Consider the following 13,007-nt stretch of genomic DNA (forward strand, 5'->3'; position numbering starts at 1 on the left):
GCACCTTGTTGTGTGTACGGTGCGCAGCAGAGGGGAATGCATCTGAATAACTGCAGGTTGGGTTTAACACTGGGCCCTATGCCAGCTGGAATTATATGGAAAGAGCCATGCCGTCCATGACTGCGAGAGACTGAGGCAGTGAAAGGATGCTCAATGAGTGTTAGAAAGCTCAGGGGGGTTCATGTACCCCCAACAGACAGGTGTGTGGTTTGTCTTCTGAGGTGAAACATTCATCCAAAAACAGTGTAAATAGGAACAAGATAACTAGCAATTTATATTAACTGTGCTAAACCAAAGCTCACTAAATCTCTTGCAGAGGAACATGGAAAATAAACAAGCAAAAATAAGTTATTCGGTGTCTGCATTTTAAAGATTTAATCAAGAGCCCTACAACGCTTTCAAAAAGGAAGTCTTCACACACAAACGAAACAAGCTTCATCCTCTGATGTTGCGCTTCCACTGGCTGCTGGTGCTTGACAAGTTGATAAGCAATCAAAAGGGAGCAATAGAGTGGGTCCCTGCTTCATCCCTGGGGGGGGGCTCGTGAGTACACTGCTTTGTTGGCAAACAACAGGGAGCACTACACTGTGTCTCTGCTTTGGTCCCAGAGGGAATGGTGAGTGACTGTTGTGATCGGAGTGTTGGCTTCCCACAAAGCAGGCAGAGGTGTTGACATGCTTAAAAGAAGTTCCACCAAAGCAGATGAAAATAGTACTCGGGCCCATGGATACTGATAAGAGAAACACATGAGGAACAACAAGAAGAAGTATGCTATAGCCAAATAGAAACGGAGGAAAAGTAAGTGCCAAGCACAGGAGCCAATGAAACGCAAGGGCTGGATGTAAACCCCTTTTAAGATTTATATTAAATTCAAGAGATTTCACAAGCACAGTGCAAGCGCTGTGAAGGCGAAACCTAAAATGGGGATCTGTGAGTTGGTGGATCAAGCCCACTGCACATACTGCTATCCATGGGGATTGGTCGAAAGGCCTCACCAGAGGCCTGGTCTTGTGTGGCTAGGGGTTACCTACCCACCATGCTTTAGCCACACACTGACCCCAACCCCACACCGCGCACAGCTGAGGTGTATTTAGTAAGACATGGCAATAATTGTTTACTTTACATACAAAACCCTAGAAATTCACTGAAAAAACAGAGGTTAAAGTGGTGTTATAGTTAGGTTTGGTAATAATATCTTACTTAACATTTTAAAAAATCCTTACAAATTCACGGAAAAAAATAAAGGTTAAAGTAATGTGATAGTTAAATGAAAATTTCAGTTAAAACAAAACATTTTTAAATTCTAAAATCCGCTATATGTAGGCCTTTACAGAATGTCTGTTTTCGTATAATGTGGGACTTTATACAAAAATCATTCATAAGCACTGAAAAAACAAAAAGTCATCAACCAACACCAGACCTGTTGGTTTTGCTAATGCTTGTTTTTCCTCATGCTGTGCATTCAGCAGCTGACATTTGAAATGTCATAATAGCTCATCTCTTTGCTCCTAAATGTTTCCTCATTCTCTGATCCACCAGAAGTGTTCATTATTCTATCATGCCATAGCCTCTCTGTGCATTACTTAAGCTAATGTATGACTGAATTTTGAAAATGAGTAAGGATTGAGAAAAATATCAGCACCTATTCAATGCAGCTCAGAAATGAATTACTGAGATTTCACATTATTGACCTCAGAACTACACTTGGTTAGTGGCAAGCCTCAATATCATTAATCATCATGGGTGTATTAGATGCCTGGCATTATTCTGTCTTTTAACGAAGCAGATCACTAACCTGAATGTAAACTTTTCCTAACTGTTGAACTGTAATTTAACTGTATTTTATTGATGTTCAGCAGAAAACTAAACATATAATTCGTGTTGACAGTTCTAGACATAATCCAGTTGTTGTAAATTAAGGCAGAATGTGATTAAGCATTTACTGAAAACATTAATGCTTCCCCTTTTGATCATGTTTTCTTCGTTATGTTGACCGAAGTCCGGACTCCATTTTGTATTGACATGCTGCCATGTGTTCACCACGAGGAGAGTCCGACCTCTGTGTTAGTTGCTCTTGTAATCTGCCTAGCAACAGTTTATAAATAGCTCTCTCTTGTCCGTCTGGCGCATGCCCAGACTTGACCACATCTGTTATAATTAGCTTTGCTTGACCATGTCCTTTCGCGGGCTCAAGGAGTGTGTTGGCTCCGCCCATGTATTGATTCAGTATCGAGAATGACCATAAATGGTAATGTTCTTCGGCCTCATGTTGTATCCACCCACTTATGAGCCCCTCTGTTGTGTATAAAAGGGGACTGTGTACGAATGTTCTTTGTGCTACTCCATGCAATACTGAAGAGTGTTGTGTGGATTGTAGGACCACCCTTAAGGGTTAATAAACGTTGTTTTGTACTTTGCAGTTTCCGTGCCAACTTCCTTATAGATTCCGTTACAGGAGAGCGAACCCTTGTGTCTTGCGGGCCTAGCTGGGGCCTGTATTCATCAATTGGCGCCCGTCACGTGGGGCTCATCGGCGACTCGGATGCTCGAAGGACTGGTCGCGACGAAGGTGAGGAGTTTGGCCGGGGACGTGATCACTGCCAGCGGCGTTTTAGCCCTGGCATCCCGAGGTTTTTCTTCCTTCCCTTCCGAGCTGACCGTCTGGGTGGCGCCGGTCATCGACTGAGACCTCTTCTGTCGGTCCTGCCGTGAGAGCCGTTTGGGCGATTGTGGAGCTTGGCAGTTGGAACCTGGACTCTTGATTGGTAAGAACCGTTGTACGGTACTTGCTCCGAGTTTTGAAGCCTGGGTTGGCTATTTGAGTTTTGATTGATGATGACTAGTCATATTTTGAATTTGTCTTTGTGAAAATATATGCGTTGCAACACATATAGGCAGGTAATGTGGAGAAATTTCTCCAGGAGCTGTGTAAACTTTGAACGGCGCAACGATTAAGTGCCATTTTTCCTTATAATATTGCATATGTTGCACTATTTCTGAGCATGCCTGCTTTCAGCGCACTCCGTAAGTGGTGCTGCTGTTTTGGTAACCGGTTGAACCTCGAGGAATCTGCTCCAGCTCCCCCAGAGGGGACTCCTAATAGGGATATGTATGTGAAGCATGTTCTTTCTTCCATAATGTACAGCACGCTATGGAGGAAATACACGAGGAAGGATCCTGAGTTGCGATGGCCTTTGTATGGATCGTTTGATATACGTAAGATTGAGTATGTGGAACAGTGTATGTGTAAGCGACGTGCTCGTCAGGATATGTTTGAGTGTGTGCGATTATGGGTGAAGGAAGTGCGTGAGCGAGAGAAACGTGAGAAAGCGCTGTTTGATAAAGAGCAACGGAAGAATGACCATGTGCGAGCGCAGGAAGCGAAGCATCGGGAGGACAAAGAGCATACGGACAGACAAGAGAAAGAGCGTAGGCTACAGGTCTCGGGTCAATATGTTGTTCGCCAGCCGCTTTATCCTGTCCTTAATAATCCTGATGATGATTTTTATTTACTAGATTGCTCTCCGCCCCCTTATGTTGGCGCATCTGCTCCGCGGCCGCAAGATTCTGGCCCGGCTCCGGGTAAGGTCGACACACGGTCCATGTTATCGGCCGAGCATATGGCTGAGCTTCGGAAACTTTCCCTCCGTGCACTTAAGGGCAAGATGTCTAAGGAGGAGTTGTTCCATACTTGGGGGTCGTGGCAAGATAGGGAGAGGGTGTATTTTCTGTCTCATTTCGCGGATGAAGTAATTGCTGCTTTCCGAAAATATTCTAGTGTCCTTGAGCCTGACGAAGTGTCTTCGGATGCCGGAGCATTACGTAATGGTGTTTTTTCTCCCCCTAAGGCTCCTGAGGCGGCTCGGCGGCTGTTCGCTTTACGGGACGAGGTGCTGGCCCTTAGAGAGAAAGCACGCCAACAAACGGAGGAGGGGAAGCAGTTGGATTCGTCTGCAGCAGGGGGCCACCCATCCGCCTCCCAGTCAGATAAGGATGACATAGTGCATGCTAAACCAATGCGAGAGGCGGCGCCTTTGTATGTTCCTCCTAAGGGAGCAGGGACTAGCTCGGATATTAACTCCGCCGATGCAAGGGGATATTTTGTATATAACTGGGTTTACACTCCATGGCATAGGGCCGATGTTATGGCACTAAAGAATGCGTTGCCTGACCCCCGCAAGAATCCAGCGGCCTTCTATGAAGAAGTCGAGGGGGCCTTGAATTCTTGCATTATGACCTTAGCGGATATAGACCTGTTCTTTGGCCTTATCCTACCGCCGGATACGTGGCGCTCTGTCCGAAAGGTAGATGATGCGGTTGCCTTCAAGGCCCGGTGGTCCGACCTTGAGGATGAGGATAGGGAACGGAAGCCTGCACAGAAACCACCCCAGAATATTTTAGATCTCCCTGCGGCTATTGTGGCTAAGTTGAAGACGATTATCCCCCCTAAAAAGATTGACTGGAATATGTTAACTGCATGTAAGCAGAAAGTTGACGAGTCAGTTGCGGACTTCTTTACGCGCTTTGAGGAGACGTTTCATGATTTTAGTGGCCAGTCGCTTACTGACGACACGGGCCGCCACCTTTTCGCGGACAAATATGTGGCTAATCTGCTACCGGCAGTTGCGGCCCGGTTAAAAGCGAGCGAGAGTTCCTGGTCCTCCGCGACGCCGACGGCCCTTCTGACTATCGCTCAGTATTATGAGCGTCAGGAGCACGAGGCGCAGGGCCAGGAGGAGAAGAAATCGAAAGATCTCAAAACCAAGGTGATGTTAGCACAAGTATATGGCCCGCCCCGACGGGGTAATAATAATAGAGGAAGGGGCGGATCTTATGGTCCCCCTTCGGGCCGATCTGATTTGAATCGGAACCAGTGTGCGTACTGCAAGCAGTTGGGCCATTGGGCCAGGGATTGCCCAGCGTTGCGTGCTTCGCGTCAGGGGCACACTCCGGGTGGCCCGAGAGGTAGAGGGGGCTTCTCGACCTTTAGAGGGAATTCTAACGATAATGTCCGTTTCGATACTGCCGGGCGGCACCGAGATGGCTCAAATGTTTTTGATCGCCAGCACCAGTATCATGTATCGGACATCGATCAATCGGGATATCATGATTCTCAGCATGCATAGGAATGCGTTGGATGGGGGTCCGAATCAGTTGAGGTGCCGGTCGATCAGACGGGTCCTTATGTATCGGCTGAGGTTTTAGGTTCTACTGATCAGTTCCTAGTGGATACAGGAGCGACACGTAGTGCATTGTCTAGGTACTTGGTTCCGGGGGCTCCCCCATCCGGCTCAATAGTTACATCGGTAGGGTTTGACGGTACACTCTCCCGAAGCCCTCTTTCACAGCCCCTTGCATTTAAAGTTGATTGTTTTTCTGCGCCCTGTCCGTTTCTGCTTGCTCCATATACACCGGATAACATTATGGGCCTTGATATGTTAAAGTACTTTAGGGCTACAATCCGCTGCTCCCCTGAGGGTGTGAGGGTGATCTTAAATGACAATTATCCCAGGTCTGGGCGGATGTGTACGATATCAGAGGATGCATTGTTGGCTACCCTCCCCCGAGCTTTATGGGCGACTTCGGACACAGATGTGGGGCAAATGGTGATTCCTCCGGTCCACATTAGTGTCCAGGAGGGGGCGGTGCTACCGCGCCTCCCACAGTATCGTATTTCCCAGGAGGGCGAGGAGGCTCTCATACAGATTGTGCAAGACTTGATAGCAGTAGGGGTGGTGGAAGAAGTTCCCTATAATATCTGTAACAGTCCGATTCTCCCAATTTTGAAAAAGGACACGGATGCAAAGGTCTATCGGTTCATAATTGATTTGAGGGAGGTAAACAAGATCGTGATACCTCAGTACCCGGTGGTTTCCGATATCACGACGTTGCTTACCTTGGTCCCGCCTACGGCGACCATGTTCTCAGTGATTGATTTGAAAAATGCCTTCTTTTCTATTCCCATTCACCCTGATAGCCGATTTCTTTTTGGGTTCACATTAAACAATAGATCTTATCGTTTTTGTAGAATTCCCCAAGGCTATACAGAAAGCCCTAGTATTTACAGTCAGGCTTTGAAACGACAGTTGGATTCCTTTGTGCTACTCGAGGGGGTCGCCCTCATTCAATATGTCGACGACATCTTGTTGGCGGCTGACACCCTGGAGTTGTGTGAAAAGAGCACGTTATCCCTCCTTTCCTTTTTAGCCTCCCACAATCATAAAGTATCTAGGAAGAAATTGCAATTCTGTAGACCAAAGGTGACTTATTTAGGTCACCTTTTGTCTAAGGAGGGGCGTGCACTCACACCAGATCGTATCCAAGTAATTTTGGACACACCGAGACCATCCACGCAGAAGGATGTGCGTGCATTTTTGGGTCTTGTTTCTTTTTGTAGACAGTGGATATTGGGGTTTTCACACATAGCTAAGCCATTACTAGCTCTTTTGACAAAAGACACGCCCATTCCGATCCCCTGGTCAGATGAGTGTGATGCGGCGTTTCAGCAATTGAGACAGGCCCTTTGTTCAGCACCAGTGTTAGGGACCCCTGATTATGCAAAACCCTTTTCGTTGTATGTGCATGAGAAAGATGGATGTGCATTGTCAGTCTTAGTACAGATGCACGGCGACAAGCAGCGCCCTTGTGCATACTTTTCGGCTGTGCTTGATCCTGTCGCCCGAGCATTACCAGGGTGTTTTCGCTCGGTAGCGGCGACAGCTGTGTCAATACGCCAAAGTGAAGGAATTGTGTTGTCCCATAAATTGTTGGTGTTAGTTCCCCATGCTGTGGATGCCCTGCTTAATCAGACAAAGACGCAGCATTTGACCAGTGCCCGTTTAACGGGATATGAGCTGACGCTTTTGGCTCCTCATATTACGTTAAAGAGGTGCGTGACATTAAACCCGGCCACATTGTTGCCATACCCCGAGACCCAGCCTGAGGCGCAGAAAGCGCATGATTGTATTCTTGTGACTGAGGAACAAACAAAGGGTCGTATTGATCCCCAGGATACGCCCTTTTCAGAGGTAGATGGAGAGTTGTGGGTAGACGGATCATGCCTGAAGCTACCAGATGGTACGACTTCAGCAGCGTATGCAATTACCACATTACACACGATAGTGGAGACAGCACGCATACCACAGAAATCAGCTCAAGCAGCGGAACTGATAGCATTAACACGAGCATGTGAGCTCAGTACAGGATTGTGTGTGAATGTTTACACAGATAGCCGCTATGCCTTCGGAGTAGCGCACAATTTCGGCCTACTCTGGAAGGAGAGAGGGTTCTTAACGTCACATGGGGTACAGATAATGCATGGGGAGTTAGTCCACAATCTCTTAACCGCATTGACATACCCGAAGAAAATTGCCATTGTTAAGTGTAGTGCCCATAGGAAAGTAGTTGATAAAGTTGGAGAAGGGAATGCGTTAGCAGACCGAGTAGCACGGGAGACTGCGACGCAGCCCGGTGCTACTGCCATGTATGTAGTAAAGTCACAGGTGGAAAGATGGCGTGATGCGAAGGAGGAAGTGCGAGAAATGCAAAGGACCGCTTCTGATAAAGAGCGGGAGCAATGGGCTAGCGAGGGAGAGTTGGATGATGAGGGCTGTTGGAGAAATAAGCAGATGGATAGATGGAAGTTACCCACGGCTTTCGTACAACCTATGGTTCAAATGGCACATGGGCTAGCACATGTTGGAGCTTCCGCAATTGTGAAATTGCTTACCCAAGTCTGGGAGCATCCAGAGATTGCTAGCACGGCAAAGAGGGTGGTGCAGACCTGTATGATCTGCTTGAGGTATAACCCAGGAAAGGGCACTCGAACTCCAGCAGGAGGATTTGCGACACCCACTGCACCCTTTGAGGTTCTGCAGATGGACTACATCCAGCTTGAGCGCTGTAACAATTTGAAGTATGTTCTAGTAGTGGTTTGCGCTTTCAGCAAATGGGTTGAGGCGTACCCTACGAAAGACAATACTGCAATGACCACGGCGAAGCTGCTGCTAAAAGAGTTTTTCCCTCGATACGGCGTCTGTAGACTTCTGTGGAGTGATAATGGCCCTCACTTTGTAGCGGATGTTATAAAGTATGTCTTGAAGGGTCTAGGCATCACTCAGAAGTTTCATGCCGTGTTCCACCCTCAGTCTGCAGGACTAGTCGAGAAGTATAATGGTACACTGAAGCTTAAGATCGCCAAAATTCAAGCTTCAACATCTTTGACTTGGCCAGACGCCCTGCCACTGGCGTTATTGTCAATTAGGTCGGTGCCACACTCTCGAACTGGCCTTACGCCATATGAAATCGTATTTGGACGCCCAATGAATATTTGGGGTCCACCAAGGCCTAAGGCTGTGTATGATGTACCTTGTGTAATGATGAGCGATTATCTGGCACAGTTAACGGATAATTTGGTTTCTATTCATCAACAGGTCCGAGAGGCGCTCCCTGATCGGTCTACCGGTGAAGGACATGGTCTCCGGCCTGGAGATCATGTTATGGTGAAGGTTTTCGACAGAACGAACAGTTTGGAGCCGGGATGGGTAGGACCTGAACAAGTCCTCCTTGCAACGAGGACGGCAGTGCGAGTCTCGAACAGGAAGAATTGGATCCATTCCTTGCACTGCCGAAAGGTACCGCCCGGATTGGTGGAGTCTGCCGTGCTGACCGATCAACGAGAAATCCTAGCAGCAGAGACAGGCCGTGCTGCGAAGCCGAATGACACTGAGGAGCTCTTTCCGGACCACACGACTTCTGGAGGAAGGCGATATCATCTTCGACCAAGGAAGTAAGGTTTCCAGTGCTGGGACATACTGTCAGAACGGCCCTTGGGTTAGTGAAACGGAGAGCCGATGAGGCAAGGGGGGGGGGATCAGCCCTGCATTAGTGTAGCGACACCCGTCTTGGCCCGCTGGTGAAGAAATCAACCGCTGCCCAAGGGGAAGAGTTCTGACAGACTTTTTAGTTTCAGGAAGATATCAGGGTATTGTTTCTTTTGACATGGAGAAGAAGAAAATCCTTTGTGCGTTGGGGTTCATGCTAACAGTAGCTATTGTTGGGATAACCGCATGGTTTGTGGAGGAGGCAACTCCTGCTCGAAAGACACTTGTGTTGACGACTCCAGTGCCTGCGGAGCACTACTTTTATACACTGCCATATCAAGAGTTGAAGCATCGACAATCCTATTTGAATAACACTTTCATTCAGATGCTGCATCACACCCACGTTGCTACGAACGCTACGAACTGTTGGATATGTGGGATGATGCCAGCCCATCAGAAGAAAGGAGGAACGCCATTCATACCACTCCCTTTCTCTCATAATGGCTCTTGTAGAGCATGGTACACTTTGCTGTTTGCCACTCGGAAACCGACAGTGGGACGATTGCTTTTTAGACTTAACAGAGAATGCCATCAAGACAAGAATGGGTACCCACAAGCGAATGGGACAATTTGGGAATGGGAAGAGTACCGACCGGACAATGAATCCATCCCCTATATCTTCACGAACACAAGAGACACTGTGGGGAAGGACAAATTCGTAATCCAAGTAGCACAAGCTCAAGCGGATTTGTGTGTCCAGAGTGTGGGTTTTATCCCTGTTGGTGTCAGTGATTGTATAACTGTACTGAACATCGACGGGCTGAACAACAGTACCTTCCTAGCGTCCCATAATACCTATTTTGTATGTGGAAATAAAGGTTATTACCGTTTGCCGGCTGGGTGGTCCGGGGTATGCTATGTATCATTCCTATTACCTCCTGTATTCTTAGCACCTGCGTCATATCATAAGGATTTGAAACGGTTGAATAATGTGACTGTAAATAGATATAAACGTACTCTATCAATTGATGATGTGGATCAGACCGATACCAGCTTGCAACAGTATATTGATTTTAACTTAGGACTGTTCTTCTTTGTTGGAGCTGCTTTGAACAGTAGGAAGATCCGAAGATTGACAAGAGTGGTAGAAGCTGTGACAAATCAGACTGCTGCCGCTCTTGGGAATCTTACGGAAGAATTACAAATAACTAGGATTGTTGCATTGCAGTATCGTATGGTACTAGATGTAATGCTAGCTGATCGAGGTGGAGCCTGTAAAATTATTGGAAGTAGCTGCTGTGTGTTCATCCCAGATCATACGCCATCCGTTTATAACGCCATTAACAAGCTGCATAAAATAGCAGCTGAAATCCACACAGAAAACGGCACTTGGTCCTTTTCTGGATGGTTTTGGGCGTTGGTTACTGCCTGGGGATGGAAGGTCTTAACTGGTCTCTGCATTATTATAACAGTTCTGTTCCTTTTCTGTATGTGTATTCAATGTGGACCATTGTGCTGTTCCGTATGCATTTCATTCTGCATTCCAGATAAGAAAGCTATTGCCGATGTTGCTCGACAGAAGGGTCTAGCTAAAGAGGTTAACCCCTTCCCTGCTCATGACGGAACCGTTCCGTCATGAGCCACGGTTGTCGTGTGCTCATGACGGAACGGTTCCGTCATGACAATCCTGCCGGCGGCCGCTCCGCCTGCGCGGCGCTGTTTCCCCGCCTGTGCGGGGCGACAACGCAAATGGGCGGAGTCATGACGGAACCGTTCCGTCATGAGCACAGCTCAACTGTGGCTCATGACGGAGCGGCTCCGTCATGAGCACAGGCCCGCCGCGCTGCCCCCCTGCCCCCCCCAGCGCTGCAGCGGAATGTCCGCAGCAGCGAAGGGGTTAAGGGAATGATGATAATTGATATATATGATGATTATTCTTGGAAACCGGATGTCTTCAGTAAATGCTGAAAGGGTCGTCTGTTGTAAATTAAGGCAGAATGTGATTAAGCATTTACTGAAAACATTAATGCTTCCCCTTTTGATCATGTTTTCTTCGTTATGTTGACCGAAGTCCGGACTCCATTTTGTATTGACATGCTGCCATGTGTTCACCACGAGGAGAGTCCGACCTCTGTGTTAGTTGCTCTTGTAATCTGCCTAGCAACAGTTTATAAATAGCTCTCTCTTGTCCGTCTGGCGCATGCCCAGACTTGACCACATCTGTTATAATTAGCTTTGCTTGACCATGTCCTTTCGCGGGCTCAAGGAGTGTGTTGGCTCCGCCCATGTATTGATTCAGTATCGAGAATGACCATAAATGGTAATGTTCTTCGGCCTCATGTTGTATCCACCCACTTATGAGCCCCTCTGTTGTGTATAAAAGGGGACTGTGTACGAATGTTCTTTGTGCTACTCCATGCAATACTGAAGAGTGTTGTGTGGATTGTAGGACCACCCTTAAGGGTTAATAAACGTTGTTTTGTACTTTGCAGTTTCCGTGCCAACTTCCTTATAGATTCCGTTACAGGAGAGCGAACCCTTGTGTCTTGCGGGCCTAGCTGGGGCCTGTATTCATCACAGTGTCTGATATATAGCGTGAGCACATATAATCAAGCAATATGTAAGATGCACACGTGGGATTATCTGTTCGTGTGATGATACTTCAAGGCAACTATACATAGAACCTAGACAGCGAGTAGAACACCATACTATAGGGCATTAATACACACTTGGTCATCAGGGAAATAACAAATACAGTCGCTCAATTTCCAATCAATCCTCCACCCCGGACCCTTCCTCAGAGGGCTGATCGTTATCATCCTGAAGCAGACCAGCAAATGGGCCCACAGCATTATAGTCTCAGACACCCCACTCATCCTTACGTGATAGTCTTATGTGCTGTTCCTGCGCAAACCCTCACTCCAACTGGTTCCGCAGTCAGTGTGTCAACAGTGAGACCCTCACCGCTATCCAGCCAATGGTCGCACGTCTCTTCACCAATAGCAAGGCTTACAGCACCAGCTCATAAGGGACCTTGCCTCCCTTGGGGCACCCTACTACTCCCAGGAGTCAGGCGAGCGGCTCCAGTGGAACACGGATCCCGATGGCCATCTGTTAGAAATGGGGGTCTCTAGTTGGCAATGGCTGGCCACTGTCCAAGTAGGGACCCTTCTTCCTAAGTCAGAGCAAGCAGCCTACACCCTTTGACAACCCCTGCTCAACCCTGTGGCAACGTAGCACGAGCAGCTAGGCTTATCTCAGAGGCAGTGTGTGACGCATTTATGACCATACACAGTAATATAATGAGGAACGCTACAAATGGACACCACTCAAGTAGTTATGAAAAATAGGTATTTTTATATAAACTTAATCACAATACCAATAACAGTAAAAATCCACAATACTATAAAAATATAATTACTTTAGAAATACTGCAAGGAAAAATAGTTCAGGATGCACAAAATGATGTTTAGTTCAAGGCAGTGGTCTCTGCGACCCTTTTACTCACAAAGTATCTGGTTCCTGGAGCAAAGCAACAAAAATGTCGCTAAGGCGTTGTAGCGATAAATTTCCTCACGCTAACCAGCGATGCGTTGTATCCTTACCGCAAGGGAGGATGATGCGCTGGGTTGCGGGCAGGACAAAGCGACAAACTTCCTCACGCTAAGCCGGTGATGCGATGAAATCCTTGCCGCGAAGGGAGGATGATGCACCGAGCCTGTTGCGTGTGCGATCTTGCTGCGATGACAAAGATGGCGCTCCGCGAAAAAAAAGACGATCCGGATTCGATGCGGGGAAAATGGCGAACGCTCGGCGTCCGCGCTGCGATGATCCTGTTGCGATGATTTCCAGATAGCGGGCGTTTTCAGGCCCGCAGACAGGTGCTGCGACGATCTTCGGATAGCGGGCGTTTTCAGGCCCGCTGACAGGTGCTGCGACGATCTTCGGGGTTAGCGAGCACTCGGCGACAGCGGAGCGGCGATTTTTCTCACGCTCACCAGCTGCAGCGGCTCGCTAACGGAGGTTAGCGACGATTTTCAGCGCTCTCTTCTCAGCAGTAGAACTAGAGGCCCTGGAACACACAGGAGCCTCACCTGCAGATAGTAATCCTCGCTGGGAGGAAACAGGAGGCTGATGGTGGAGTCTGATGTGCCTGAGACTCCAGCAGGAGGCTAGCTCTCTTCT

The sequence above is a fragment of the Triturus cristatus genome, chromosome 1_2 (genome assembly GCF_964204655.1).
Source record: "Triturus cristatus chromosome 1_2, aTriCri1.1, whole genome shotgun sequence".
NCBI classification, from domain to species: domain Eukaryota; kingdom Metazoa; phylum Chordata; class Amphibia; order Caudata; family Salamandridae; genus Triturus; species Triturus cristatus.